The 15,643-nt window shown below is 37.3% G+C and overlaps 1 long non-coding RNA gene across 2 annotated transcripts in view; it reads left to right on the plus strand.

Moving 5' to 3' along the window:
- LOC106041009 (uncharacterized) overlaps positions 1 to 15,408 on the plus strand; it is a 47,685-nt gene extending 32,277 nt beyond the window's left edge. For both annotated transcript variants that reach the window (XR_010832208.1, XR_010832207.1), the window contains 3 exons: positions 5,581 to 5,677; positions 9,109 to 9,180; positions 14,155 to 15,408. This is a non-coding gene — a long non-coding RNA (uncharacterized lncRNA). The remainder of the gene's footprint in view (positions 1 to 5,580; positions 5,678 to 9,108; positions 9,181 to 14,154) is intronic.
- The last annotated feature ends 235 nt before the right edge of the window (positions 15,409 to 15,643 follow it).

A 15,643-nucleotide genomic window follows, 5' to 3' on the forward strand; every position in this document is an offset into this window, starting at 1 on the left:
CAGATCAACACAATTTGATTTAAAGTCCTTATGTAGATACTCATAACTATATACTTTTAAAATAAATAAATAAACATACAAATAAAAATAAATTACAGCATATAAATATGTCAGAGTGACTGGAAATAACTGAAATAATGTCTGAGGTTATCAGTAATGTCACAAGTACATGTGTGATATCAAAAAAGAAAAAAGTAATTACAAGGCAGAATTTAAATAATACTACTGTACTGGGAAATCACTGCCCTTATATTCTACTGAAATATAAAGAGATTAACATCTTTATTCCCTGATGACATTTTGAGAACCAGCACACAAACAAGCTGGAGATCCCTGACAGCTTAGTATTGCTAAGAATTATCAAGATTAAAGTAAATTTATGGACATGAAATGGTAAGTGTATACATGTGCTTGACTTTAGATGCTTGTTTTCATGCAGTTCTAGCATAACTGCTCTTATGTCCATGAAGTTAAGTGTGTGTTATTCACAAGATCATGGCTTCATTTTTGCCCATTTAAAAACCTTTAAAAATAATTAGCAAATCTACCTTTAGATAATGAGGTGATGAAATGTGTTTTGAATCTAGCTGTTCTCTGTACCAACTTTGTACTGGAACTTTCACAATGCAAATTAATGTTTAAAAAATAATCTTATTAAAGCTTTAAAATTGCTTACTGACAAAAACTTTTGTTCACACTATGTTATCAATTGCTCTCCAACTTGGATTGCTAATGGTAGCATGCTGGAATTCAGTGATGATCAAGAAGTAGTAGAAAGTAGTGTCCCAAGCTAAAGTTAATTTATAAACAGGTTGTATCTGTCTTGGATGCATTATCAGACCTGTCCAAGCACTGCAGTGCACTACTTCAGTTATGGAACATCTGCCATTCAGCATGCCCTACCTAACATCTTCTGTATGGTGGAAGCAAAAAAAAAAAATAATAATAATAATAATTCTTTGTTTAGCCTCTACTACAGCGCAATCGGTTGCTCATAAAAACTTGCAGCCCCATATGGGAAAAGATTGTGAACTAGCACTTGGAGTCAGTTGTGTTGGGCATCTAAAATGTAAACATTTTCCTTCACATCTGGAATTTCTAATTCATCTGGTGGAACCAAATCAGTTCATTTTGTGCAAGCTGTAACTGAAGCCCCCAGAAGAGCCAAGAAGACAAATTCTACCAGAGAATAAAAATTTGGCTGTTCATGGAGAGTTGACTTTGAGATTGAGTGATCTTTACAAATAAAAGTGCATCTTTCAAACTCTGCTAGCACATACAGAATCGGCTGGCAATTATGCATCCACTGACAAGGTTATACATCTTCAGACATATAACAGTACGGTTAACCTTTTTCTGGGCAAACAACAAATATATTAAGCATGCTTATTTAAAACTATTTGCTTATCATTAGTGACAGTCTAATCATACCATCTTTTAATCTAACAGAATAATATAAAAACCCATGGCAGGTTGGTAAAATGTAACAGCAAAAGCTCAGCAAGAGATTTTCTCTGTAGTTTGATTACAATAGCTTATTGACCCAGCATAAAAAACACTAGAGAAGAATGGATAACATTCATCCTTCTCACTTTTCATTTAGCACAAGACCATTTTGCCTATTGTTTCCTCAATATCTTGAGTACTCTAATCTGCAGTGTTCCTGACTATGAGACTTCTCAAATAATTTAGGAAAAAAATAGATCCTACTGGTAAAATGTTCTCTTTCCCATGTATTTGTGTTTGTCAGAAATATCACTCTTCTCTTATTAACAAGAAGTGAAGAAATATAAAAATTAACTATGCTCTTCTTCACAGGGCTTTTTATTAAATACAGTGGAAACAAGATTTTTTTAAGTTCTTACTGAAATTCAAATTTTGTTATGGACACATGTTAAAATTTAGATAGTTTCATTTGCAATTTTTGAGCCTATGTCTCATCTAATAAATCATAATATTTTTGAGCTCTTTATCTCATATTTCTATCATTGATTAGAAGTAGTTACTCTAATGTTAGCAACAAAGTCTGTTATTCCTAGGCATTTCTCCAAACAAAGTTGTAATAAACATTTCCAATAGAGCTTTTTTTTTTTTTAAAAAAAAAAAATTAAACGTATTTTTGCAAATTAAATCATGGATAAAGAAAATCATTATAAATACAAATATGTTAACAGTCACAGGCTAACCATACCTGCCCTTGACTGACTGACTGAAAGCTGTTCTGCTTTGGTAAATATTAAGAGTAGAATTTGAAAAACACTAATTAATGTGCACAGCCCCTATTGATGCTCAGAAGGACATGACTTTCAAGGTCACTTAGCCATTTTTAATTATTTCATCTTTAGTCTTTAACAGGAGACTCACGTCACCACAGTATTCAAGAATAAATGATGTGCAATATATAAGAAATTACCCTAATGACTGAAGATCAAAAAAATCAAAATCCATTGTGTTTAACTATTTAATACCTCTCATCAGATGTGTCTTCAGCAGAGACTTGCCTGGCATTGGGACAGAGGATCCAAACATTACTTGGATGTTGTTCCCTGCATAACTGGGGAGAAAGAAGAGCACAGTGAATACAAAACAGCTAATCTTTTACTGACTTCAGAGTGTTTTGGCCTAGGCAAAAAGTGAACCATCACTATGAAGAATATCATAAATAAGATATGATTGAACTATACAGAAAATAACATATATAATGCTTTAGTAACAACAACAGACTGAATGATTGCTCGTAGGAGAAGTACTTTTGTTATGATCAGCAGCAGAGTGAAAATGAGTGTCCCAGAATGGATTCCTTTTCAGCTTGTTATTGGATGTAAAAAGCACTACCTGTCCTTCTCCGGGGAACAGTAGACTGTTTGTTTGTTTTCAAGGGAAAAAGCCATAAGACAATAAAGGGGAATCATATAATCTGCCAGTAGTGCAAACAGCGAAAGCTGGACACGTACATCACATAATGCTTCATAAGCTGACAACTGATACAGATAAATGCCATCAGACCATACCTCTGTCCTCTCACTGCTCGTCTCACTCTTGCCTAAAAAAACTGCACACTGGTTATCAGAATCATAGAGATTCCTGTCCTGATGCAGTGGAGAGTCAGTCACAGGGGAAACTCTGTGCTATCACAAGGATTTCATGAAGGAGAAAGATTTTCATCATAATTAGCATAAGAAGAAAAATCAGTTCTGTGAGTAGCAGGAGGCTTTTTGAGGCTGGAGACATCGAAATACTGGTTCATCCATATGATGTAAGCATATAAAATCCTGACATGGAAACAGCTCTTGTTGAAATGAACTGCCCTGTGTCTTGTCTTAAAAACAGGATTCAAGACCTATTTCCAGCTTTGCCACTAGCAGCCACCGTGACCCAGGGTGTCACCCACATCCCCTGCATCTTGGTTCTCAGCTATGAAAAATGGGTTAATAACAACTATCTCACAAGGAAGTTGTGAGCTTGCATTTTTCAGTTAGATTGGGGACGGTGAGGCAGTGCAGTGAGGTAATTGATTGATACTGGCTAAGTGCTTGGAATGCAAATGTCAAATAGTCTTATTTTATTCAGACTTTCTTATCTTTAATTTCCCATTTACAAAGCAGTGAGCATGTGGTAATTTTCTTAGTTATGAAAGGCATTTTTTAAGGAAGTTTACAAGAAGTAGCATATCAAATGGTCGGAAAAGGGTGGATGCATTTTGCTTCTTTTATATTAACTATTTGCAGCTTTTACCACTGAAGTTTCAAAGGTGGAAAAAAAGACATACAAATGTCTCTTTGCCTTTGAAAACATTTGCAGGACTATAGCTTGATCATCTTGATCATTAAACAGCCTGATCAGTTTTGGTGACTTTCATTCATTTCTTAATCTTGTGCTCTCATCAGTTTTAGTTTTTCATTTTATCTTTGATCTCTTCCCCTCTAAGTGCACACACTCGTCTCTCACTTCCCCTCTCCCTCTGGAGGTATTAAACACATTGCCTCAATCCTGTGCAGCAGCTCAAGGTCAAAGTCTTGCAATTCCCATGACTTGCCATATGTTTCTCAATTCCTCATGTCCATGGAAATGGTAGCACTGCATGTTGAGGTGGGATACCGCAAGCTGTAATCATGAAAGCTTTTTCGAGATGAACCAATGATATGCCAAAACACGCCAAGGATGGGACAGGAGTCCCATTAGCAGCAGCATGCCACCAGTGCTGGACTTGGTGGTCCCCATATTCACAACAGCTTTTATTTTAATTTGTTTTCTAATCTGTTTAACAGTCTTAAAAGTGACCTGGCTAAACAAGTACAGGAATTATTATTTTCATTAGTCAATTATTGATTCATACATTCCTCCTGGATAGACATTGTGCAGTCAGGATTGCATTCATACAACAGGACTAAGTTGTGGATCAGGTTCAATTTCTTTTGACGTACTGTCTTGCTTTCTGAGGGATGTAGCATTTCTTTTTGACGAGGTAGGACAAAATTGTAAGGGTTTAACCAAGACACCTTTATAGCACTAGTAACATTAAAGATCATTTTAAATGCCACACTCTTTTGTGACCCTGATTCAAAGACATAGTAAAAAACCTAACTGCTGTAATTATATGCATCACCACACTGAAGTGCATTGAGTCTTCGTCAAAGTTTGTGATTTCCATTGTATTTTCAAGCTCCAGAAATCTGAAGTTCTAACAACAGTTGCATAAGTATTTTGCTTTTGGTCTCAGATTGTGGTGTTGCTTTTGTTAAATGGAAGTCCTTCTGAGACAGTTGTGTTCCTGCTCTAATAAGCTCTGCAGTTGCTTGTTTCCATCAAACAGCTTTCTCTGTGCTGGTGCAATTGAGCTTTCTTCCAGTTCAGGAGCACTGCCACAGACAGAGACTGGTTAAAAGTAGTTCTGACATGCATGAAATTCTGACTCTTCCGCATGTCACTAATCATCTTATTTGGTCTTTAAGATGAAGGGTCATTGTACAATGTTGTTCCAGAAGGCTTCAAAGCCACTGATCAAGAAATATGAATCCATCACAGTGTGTAATTGGGTGTGAACTGTCATCCTCCCACAACAGACACTGTGGCAATATCAGAAAGGATGCACTTTCTCTTAAATAGTCATCATATCAAGATCTTTTTGGTAACACAGCTTTTACAAACTGAGAATGTGGAAGATAATTTGAGAAAGCTGCTCAAAGAGGGTAAGATCAACCTTTGAATGCATTGCACAAACTTTCATGGTCCTGCAAGTCTTCTCCATTATTAAAATAGATGCACTTATGCTCACAGTGTTGAGTAGATAAGTACTCAACAAATCAAAGCCACTACATAGCAGTCACTACAAGTTACCAACCTGCCAGTTTTCAGAAGGATTTTGGTGAAGGTCCATCTACTGTTCATCCCATTATGGTGGGCAAAGGAATATTTGAATTGCCCATCTGCCAGGGGGCAGAGCACTGTCACAACAGGGAGAAAGAGTTGGGTTCATTCAGACGGGAAGGATTTCTTGGGAGGGGAGTCCTCCTGGTTTTCTGAGAAGCTCTGAAGTTCTTTCTGCTATATAGATTTTAATTAATGTTTTGATCTTCTTAGGCATGTGCTAAAGGTTCAGATGCTTGTGTCATACTGAACTCCCTCTTTTATGCGCTGTTCTGCTGCATTGTCCACAACTAATGAAGACAAACAGTATGTAAGTACCCCATATTATTCCCTCTCTTTATTCCCTTTCTTTGTCCATTTCTGCCTGTGAGATTTGCAGAGGACGGATTGCACTTCTGAAGTGTTCAGAAAGCATCACTTTTGGAGGTAGTGCCACCACAAATAAAATAGATTAAGAATGGAACAGAGATTATTTCCAAAAACAGCCCAATATACTTTATTGGCTCCCATTAGTCAATAGGATGTGCATGAAGAAATTATATATACAGATGACTTCAAGAAACTGGAACATATATTTGCCTTCTAAACCAAGTGTGTTTATAAATATTTGAAGTTGCATTCAGTTGGTCTGCATCTTTTTAAATATACCTTGAATTCTTTTATAAGGCAAACCAGGTCAAATATGGTTAGAGATCACTCCATTCTATATTTTTCTCATTATTTTTTTAACAAAATATTACCACACAAGCTATGGCAGTGCATGGCAAGCTTTATTTAATAGAGTTTTACAACAGATTTGCTGACAGGCTCTTAGTTAGTGCAGCACTAACCAACAGAGCTACAATAAAGAGCTTTATCTGGGATTAAAGCTTCTGGAATTACTCATTAATTGGATTAATGAACTGTAATTCATCATGCATGTCAATCCTGCTTTAGTCTAACTCCTTCTTCCACCCTCCCTGTAACATTCATCCAAGGAAGACCTCTGTTCCAGGAAAGTTCAAGAACAATGTCAAGACTTCCATGATTTCAAATTCATTCTCTAATGTGAACAAAATTCCCTTTATTCTTTCCCTGAAAGCCTCTGTAACTTTTCTTTATGTAATATTTAGTGTATTTCAGGTATTTTTAAAACCTCTCATTTCAGAGCTCAGGTGTAATGCTGATCTCAGTGGGTTTTTTTTGTTTGTTTTGTTTTGTTTTTAGATTTCAAGGCTGTAGAACTGTCTTCACCTGGTTTTTACATTTAAAAATTCAAAATACTGAAAGTGTTTAGCTGAGGTTTTATTTTATTTTAATTTAATTTTGTGAAATGTAGTGATTTCTACTAAAATACTTATTCAAGTATACTGAAAAGGAGACTCAACCTAAAACTTCTGGTAGTTTGTGATTAAAAATCTTCTTTGGAAAACACAGTCAACTTTTTATTTCCTTACATGCTGATAAATGATCTAAAATATTAAAATGTCTTTTTTAGCTTTTTACTTCAGATAAGCTATTTCATTTGCACCTTCAAAGGATGCATCTTTATTGAATATACAGAATATGCACTGCTCTAGCGACGGCACTCTGAAACAGTAACATTAGCCCTGCTCAGCTGTCAAAAGCTGAAAAACAGATTCTGCAGATATCACTCCTCTGGAGTTGTTAATAAATTGCCTCAGAGCCTGGTTACAGAAGAATATGTGCATGGCAGGAAGTCAGAATTTGAAATGACAATGTTTCTGAAGTTTGGAAGTTACCTAATCACACATCTTCCCGTTTGCTCTGTGTGTGTCGAAGCCCCTTGGCCTGAAGCTCGGAAGGGTAAGGAGCTCTCTGCTTTCATATCTTGGTGGAGAGAAAGAACCGTTTCATCTGCATATCCCAGCGATTCTCAATTTTCAGCAGACAGAAGTTCCTGAGGGAAAGGAGCTATCTACTCCCATTTATTTGTAAGAGTAGAAGTCAAACATGGTCACAGAGGCAGTTTAATGTATATATACTTTCTATACAGAGCATTTGCAGTGAAACGGTAGGACTCGCCCTGCCTGAAAGAAGTGCAGAATAGACTGAAGAGTGGAGCAAAAAAGAGCTTCTGCTATTTCATATCAAGGAGCTTTTCCTCTGCTCCTGGCCCCTCTCTGTTGGCAGGAGGACGCTTTGATGGGAGGCAGTGAAAGCCTACGCCTCGCTGAGATGCATTGTATAGCCCTTCTGCGGGGGGATGGAGGAGCTGGGCCCACTTGGAGAGACCGTGCAGCTCAGCTGCAGGATGCGATCACATTTTTATAGCTGGATCTCACCTGGAGAGAGGGCCCAGCTCAAAAAATGGACTGGAAGACAAGCCGGGCTGATTTCACCCAAACTCTGGTAGTATAATATTCCCCAGCACTGAGGCAGAGATGTAGGTTGACAGAGGAAGAAGGAGGGGGAAATGATACCCAAAGTGACATTTGTCCATATGCTGTTTGCTTGGGCTGGGGGAATTAAGTTAATTAGATACTAATGGTGTTTCTGTGAGTGAATACATTGCTTAATGTTAAGAGAAATAACTGTTGTAAGGAAAGGTAATATCTCTTATTAAAACAACTAATATAATTAGAAAGCAGATAGGCTTTCAGGTCAGAGTCCTTTAGTCCGTCTGACAAGAAGAACCAAAATTATGTCTAATGTAGATCAGAGCCAACAGCTCATAATTCAGTCTAATTGCTTTAATCACTTTGTGGCAGAGAAGTGAGCTGGCACCTCAGAGCATCAGGTGAAAGGGTCCGGCACCTTAGTTTAGGAATAGGAAAATTCTCAGTGCTGTAGGAAGAATAAGAGGAAGATTATGATGTACTGTAAAACAAGAGCTTTTAAAGATTTGTTTAAACCAACTGACTTCTAAGCTTTTAGTTATTGGCTTATCTATTGAAGATATTTTTCTGGGTGTCCAATGAGGACCTGCTCTGAGAGATTAAAGATGGAGCATACCTGTAGAGGAGATGCTCTTCCACTGAAAAAGTAGGAATTGCAATTCATATGGCATTGCTGTATTCCTAACAGACACGATTGTTGTTTTTGCAACCAGAAATATCCCTTGTTTTGAACACAGACTAAGGATGGGTTTTATATCACTGAAATTTAGCTGTCTTATACAAAATAGCCACCACCAAGGTTCCTTCAATGATCAGTTACAGCAAATGCACTCCTTCAGAGAAGAATTCATGTCACCACTGGGGGGTCTGATTTTGGATTATATGGATGCATTTGATAGAAAACTCTTTTGATTCAGTAACTGTCAGGTCAGCTACAGCACCCTACACAGGGACAATGCCTCAGGGATGCCCCAGCTGGGGACAGGAACAACAGAGGTTACCCAGCCTACTGTATCTTGGTACTTCTGAAAGCTTTTAAGATCGGTTGAATCAGCTTTTGCAGGTGGGAAAACAGAGGGCAGCAAGTTCTAAACAGGTACCTTAACTTTATAGCAATGACAAGCTTAGTGCAATTATTTCACTGTTTGTAAGCAGAATTTAGCAAAATACCATTAATCCCAGGAATTCACAAAGGATGCCCGAGACAGAAATGGTTTTCTTTTAAAGAGGTCAGCTTGCTGTTTGAATCTGGACATTGCTGTTAACAGTATCTAGCAGAAGGATTTAAAAAGATTAAAACTAAAAGCAAAGAGACATGGTAATAGTTTGAAATAAAAATTATGTGTTTTTTGTTTGTTTGTTTGTTTGTTTTGGTGGTGGTGGTCTGTTTTTTTTATACTAGGATAAAATGAATTGGACTGAAGATGTGGAGCATCTGCTTGATCCTTCTCCTTTCAGGAGTCATGGTGGAAAGGTACCACTGCTCAGAGGTTTCTTTACATGTGTAGAAGGCAGAAATGAGCACAGGGAACCAATATGATCTCTTATATGTAAGAGACTGCTCTTTTAATATAGACTAGAGACAGTTTGTCAATTTTTCTTCATCCCAGAGAGAAATTCCTGGGATGGTAACCCACAAATGTTCCCATGCCATGGACAAAGAAGGCAAAGGAGAATGCCCATGGATCCTGAGAAAACCAGCTTCTTTCTGTGCAGGTTACAAAGCCTCCCTCTTGAAGAAAAACACGAGAGTCACTGCTAACTTCTGATATTTAGCTGCAAATGAACTCAGATGCATGGCTGGTCTGTCCAGTTTAGTTTGCACAAATCGCCTAACATGCAAATTGCAATTTTTAGAACTGTAACTATAATCTTGATTTCCTTGTTTGAGGAGCAAAATGATACATCAAATAGATGTGTGGTTTGCTCTAATTTATCCAGTACGTAGGGTATTAGACATACAGATTTATGCCATCAGTTATGCCAGCTTCCTCATGACAAGAGCCAACATTGATTTCATGCTAAGGTGAAGCATTGTGTGGGCTGCAGTCAGGATGTATATGTCTGAGCTACTGAAGGCCCACAGACTTTAAAAGCTGTCTATGGCTACCGATAACAGTATCAGACAACCCCATTTACGAGCTGCCTTTTGGAGTTTGCAGCCTCCAGGGTCTGTCTCTGATACCATCCACGCCAGCAGTAACTTGGTGTGTGTCCATGAAGCAGCTGATGCAAAACTTCAGTTACCCAAGGCAAAACTGTCTACATTGACTTCAAAATCTGAGCAATTTGCATGGAGTTTAACATGCAGAATCCAGGCTGTGGAATGTGACAATGAGCAAACACTCTGTAGAAACACCACTTCATGCATTAATGTGCCAGGAGGGGTGTGTATTTTAAATTGAATGTATATTCCAGGGGGAAATGTCCTTAGGAGAAAACCAGGGTGGCACACCTCAAGGCTTGACCCCTAATGCTGGCACATCTCCATCCCATTTTTAAGGGTTCTCTCTTCTGAAATCTTCATACAAATTAAGCACAGATTTTCTTACATCAAGATAAAACTTATTCTCAGAAATTTGTCTTTTCCTTTATTAAAACCAGACTTCTGGGGCCTTTTTTTTTTTTTTTTTTTTTTTTTTTTTAATACCACAGTATATATGCAATGCATTCTGCATCTATTGCAATTGATCTAAATATTGTTGCTTGTCAAACCGGGTATGCATTGATATCATTCTGCTCCTGTACCACCTTTACTCTGAATTTTATTCTGTACTTCACAGAGCCCTGGTTCTCCATTTTATGTGCTACTCCCAAGCAAGTGACAACACTTTACTCATATTTTAGGATGTAGATTGAGAGTTAAAATCGCTTTACTGAAAAATCTCACATCTTCCACTGTTGTAGAGATTTTCTTCAACATAGCTGACACTGATTCAAATTGAACGTTTTTAGATGGCAGCCACAAAAACCATCATAGTCTTCTGTTCAGTGTAAAACTCAATGCCTGAACCCCAGGAAATTATCATTTAAAATATCAGCACTGGCTACAATGAAAACTGAATTTTCAACTATTCCAAGCTTCAACTTAGCAAGGGATTTTTCTAGAGTTTTGAGAATACTGGAGTGTATGGGGAGGGGGAAACATAATTATATATATAAATTAATGTGCAGAAGTATAAATTATATTGCATTATTATGTTATTAACACTTGATGAGTGGATTACCCTACCAGGAAGCTGACAGTTTCTGCACAAATGCAAAAAAATATGTGAACCTAGCAAATAAAATCTGATTTTCTAATACTGTACAAGATAAATTATGATACGTAGTTTTATAAAAGGGTGAATGCCAAAATATTAAAGAAAAAGTTTATTACAGATAATTGCTTGCTCTGTTTATGCTGTTTCTGTAGAACTTGGATAAGCAATTTAGGTTAGGGAGATTTATAACTGTTTTCATGAAGATATATGAAACTAAAAAATTGCAAGCCTTTTTAATCCACCTATAAATCATTTTATACATTTAATTTCTTCTGTATAAATTTTATGGGTTCATATATAAAATACAAGTTAAAATTGCTACATGCTTTCAGATGAACCAGCTATTTCATTTCTTTTCACCTTTTCATTATTACTGTAGGTATTCTCTTCAAGTAGAATACATAAAATTTCCCATAGGTTACTTAATATTAAATATTTAATGACTGCTATAATTCTGCATTTAAAAATATTTTCATAGGGATGTCAGTGGTGGTTGCTGCATATGTTTCTTCTCAATAGGACTACTAACAATATGTTCATTAGTTTGGAAGTCAGAGTAACAGTGAGCTAGCACTGGACAAAAACTCTCCAAGGATGACCATAGGGCAATTGCCAAAACAAAGTAAAACCAGCTGAGGCAGTAAAACCCAAGCAGTGCTAAGACTCAGTGCTTTTGGGCTGGGGTAAAGCCTTCTAGTAGAAACCCCAAACTATTTTCTGGGCATAGTCCCATACCAAGGCTGGCTGATCCCTGCCCTTGAGGAAAGCTCTGGAGACCAGGGGATGTTGGAGCCACTGCTTGAAGACTCCTCTTCAGATCCATTAACTCCTTTGGCACGACATGGTAAAACCAGTCTTTTGTTAGCGAGACTCCCTGGATTTATTTGCAAGCAAGTGGCCAGCACTGAGGCTCTTTCTTCTCCCTGCCCTTGGTAGCTCATGCTGTCCTAGTCTCCTCCCTCCTTGTCATACCCAGCTGCAGCTGGAGTAGGGCCAGACACACTTCTGTGAAGCTCGTGGAGGTTTTGCTGTAATTTCACAGGAAACAGGACCTTAAATTGTGAAATCCCCTAAGGAGTTTCCTGAAACCAGCTAGGTTGCAGCATGACTGTGTCACTTCTATGGCAACGATATGACGTTGTTCACTTCTAATTGTTTTGACTGCTTATTCATCCGAGTGGATTATTATGCACATTTGTGCTCTGCAAGAACTGATTTCTGAAAAAAAAAAAAAAATAATACTGGCAAGGAAAATAGATGTAAACTGTCCTTTTAACATTACTTTCTCTAGATAGGCCAAATGCACGTGGAAAAAAGTTAGATGATCTTTTGTGTTTTCATTTTATGTAACAATAGAAGAAAATTCTGACTTCAGAAATGGGGAGATCTGATCATTGAGGCGCCTTTTAAAGCATAACTAGATTTTTTTAAAAAGACACAAGTGGAACTAAGTTGTCAATTTTCCCCAAATGTTCTATAGAAGATATCCAAAGAGAAAGTTTCAGTTAAGGCAAATTTAGCATAATTTCTAAACATAAAAACAAGTGGAGAAATTATTTTCATTCTTTGGTCAGTACTCTTGTTTTCACTCAACAACGGTACAGTTTTATCTGACTGTGAAAAACCCTGATACCGTGAGTATAAGTACAGCACTAAGGAAAACAGCATGAGTTGCCCTTTGCCACTTGACTTCAAGGTGAAGTTGCATAGTGTCTAAGCATGTCCTTCACATTTTACCTTCTTATAAAATTGTCTTTCTTAGTTATGTTACCTGGTCTTTCCCTATGCTCCTTTTGGATTTTCTTTCTCTTTTTACTGTGTTCATCCACGTGATTGCGGTGGTCATCGCATGTGTACAGTATACAAACCTGATAATGCAAGATAGTCCTCATTTCTGTGAAGGAGCTCTCCAGGCCCTCCTTTGCTTGCTCCGGGACATAATATTGGCTCTAACTGGTCCACCTGGATTCCTATTTCCTTTCATCCTCCACTGAACTCAGAGTCCTTGTGGGTTATGTAAAGATTTTTCAAAAGACTTAACAAGGTTATTGCCACTAAAGTGCTTATATCTCAGAGGACTGAGGAAAAGAAATATGCAGTTTAAGCCACAGAAATTTATGTAATCTTCTTGGAGAGGGGATCCTTCAGACTTTGCATTTAGGTATCTGGGACAGCTACTGTGATGATATGCAGCCATTATCAATCCACTGCAACCTGTTTTAAATACGGCAAGGCTTCAATTATAAATTACTTACTTGTTTCTATATTGTATTAAATGGTAGTTAAGAAGTTCAAAGCCATTTCATTACTACTGCAAAATTTATCTGTGGGGACATTAGAATAAAAAGTACTTATTTGCTTTGTGACTTGAATTGCACCATTGTGGGGTATCAGCTTGCATTTTAAAGCAGTAAATTCACAAAATTACATTATGTTTATAGTTGTCATCAAAATATAAAAAGGAACATTAATCTTCTCAAATTTAATTTTGCTTGGGTTTTAATTCTATTGCTTATTACCAGAGGGATTTATAGAATTTTCTCTTAATATCTCTGACTTCACAAAGTTTATGTTTGAAAAAATGATATGCTATAGTACTGAAGTAATTTTCTAGCTGATAGTTTTAGTATTGCCCTCTTATTCTCTAATAATTTACATACAAGTATTATGGTACTCCATATTCGTACCAGTTCAATAGAAATTTTATGCCTGCAATATTTCAGCCCTCAGCTGAAACACAATGTTGGGACTGTCTCTGAAGGGGAAGAGGTTTCAGTTTCCCAGGTACAGCACCAGCTTCTCACAGCTCTGCTCTGATCAGAGGTGGAACCAGACACCAAACTGAGAAATGATGCTCCGCTATTTCTTTTAGCTGACGAGAGTTCTTTATTATTCCATTCGGGTTCCTTTTTCCAGCAAACTTTACCTTTCCATCTCTTTCTGGTACTAAATCTCTTAGTATAAGGGCTGGGGTTGCTGAGGTCTCACACATCCCTACCTACCTCTCAGCTGCATGAATGAAGGGATAGAACAACCTAGTATCCATCCCCCTTTGGGCGAACAGTACCACTCTGTATAAATTTAGTTCAGAATAAATATTAACTTGTTAATAACAAATACAAGTATCAACTTGTCCTCTATGAAGAAAAATAGTCAGATTATTTTTCCTCCATTTCTTTTCATAGGCAAACATTTTATTGAGCAGATGGGAGGCTGACTCCAGTGTCGGAAGAGATACATAAAATATAATATCCCTGGTCATAGCTGCCTTGTTCACACTGATATGAGAGAAGCTGATTTTGCCCCACAGTTTTGAAGACTTGCATGAGGTGCAAGGTGAGAAAGGTGCCTTGTGTGTAATGTGGCAGATGCACATTTATTTGTTACTTCACTGGCTGTGGGAAGAGAAGATAAAGTAAGAAGAGATGCTACAAGAAAACTGTATTCTTGCCTAGGGCTCAAAATGCTTTTGTCTAACAGTGTGGGCTTGTTTTCTTTTTGAGTTTCTTAATAAAATGAAAAGAATAACCTGAGAATCAGTGAGAAATGACTTACACCTGTGACTGCTCTTTCGCTGCAAGGTGCCCAGGGTAGCCCACATGAACCCCACTCCTTCATGGGAACCACCTCAATTTTCTGTGATTTCTGGAATTGATTGTACTTTGCTGGTAGCCATCAGGGTGAGGAAGTCAACTACTGCTGAACTGACCATTTGGGGCAAATTTCTGAGACTGGAAATTACTACAAACATCCAAGCTCACAGGGAAATTTATATTTTATCTCTAAATCAAACACCTTTCCTCATTGCCTTCCCCACTCCTCCCTTGCCTGAATTTTTATGGTCTGTATTTTAGCTGTTCTGAGACAACAGCAGCTCCTACATTATGAAGCACTTGCACACAGGGCAGGTTAGGCCTTCATATATTTCCTTGTGGATGTTGCTTTCTCCATTTTGTTCCATCAAAGCAAATAACAGCCCCAGTTTCCAAAAGGGGTGGTTCACTGTGCTTGCTAACCTGACTGGAGAGAGGGAAACAGTTAATAGGGACACACGCATTTAGATCTTTTTACTGGTCCTTATGGGAAGACAATGAATTACTTCAAATATTAAAATCTCAAAAATGCAACTGAGTTGCTACTTTAATAGAAGTCAGACCTTATAAATATTCCATGTGCCTGGGATTTATATTGCATTTCTGTATTTTTTCAGGCTGCTGTTATCTATTTTTATTATGAGCTTTATTCTATCAGTATCTCTGATAACTCCAGTAAAAAGTTTATTTAACAAAACAAATCCAAAAAGGTTTTCATTGTAGACCAAGTTAGTGTATTTTTGGACTGTCAGTTATTCTTATTTCTAGTCATGATTTATTGCCTGTTTGTCACTTGTAGTCTACAGATTATACTTATCAGTAAACAAAGACCTGCCTTTTATTACAGTTTAAGCATGTCAAGGGTGTTTTTTTGCTTTCCATTAGCATCATACAAGACATTTCTGAATATCCTGAACCTCTAGGTTGTCATTTTATAGGATTCTTTGTGGCACCTCATTGACATTGTTGAAGGTATAGCTATGATATGTATTATGTTAGTTCCTAATTCATGCATCTCTGACTGAAGGTTACCAGTATAAAGAAACTGCTATGGGTGGGTTGATTGGAATTAAGATGGTTT

Source organism: Anser cygnoides, chromosome 6 (genome assembly GCF_040182565.1).
Source record: "Anser cygnoides isolate HZ-2024a breed goose chromosome 6, Taihu_goose_T2T_genome, whole genome shotgun sequence".
NCBI classification, from domain to species: Eukaryota; Metazoa; Chordata; class Aves; order Anseriformes; family Anatidae; genus Anser; species Anser cygnoides.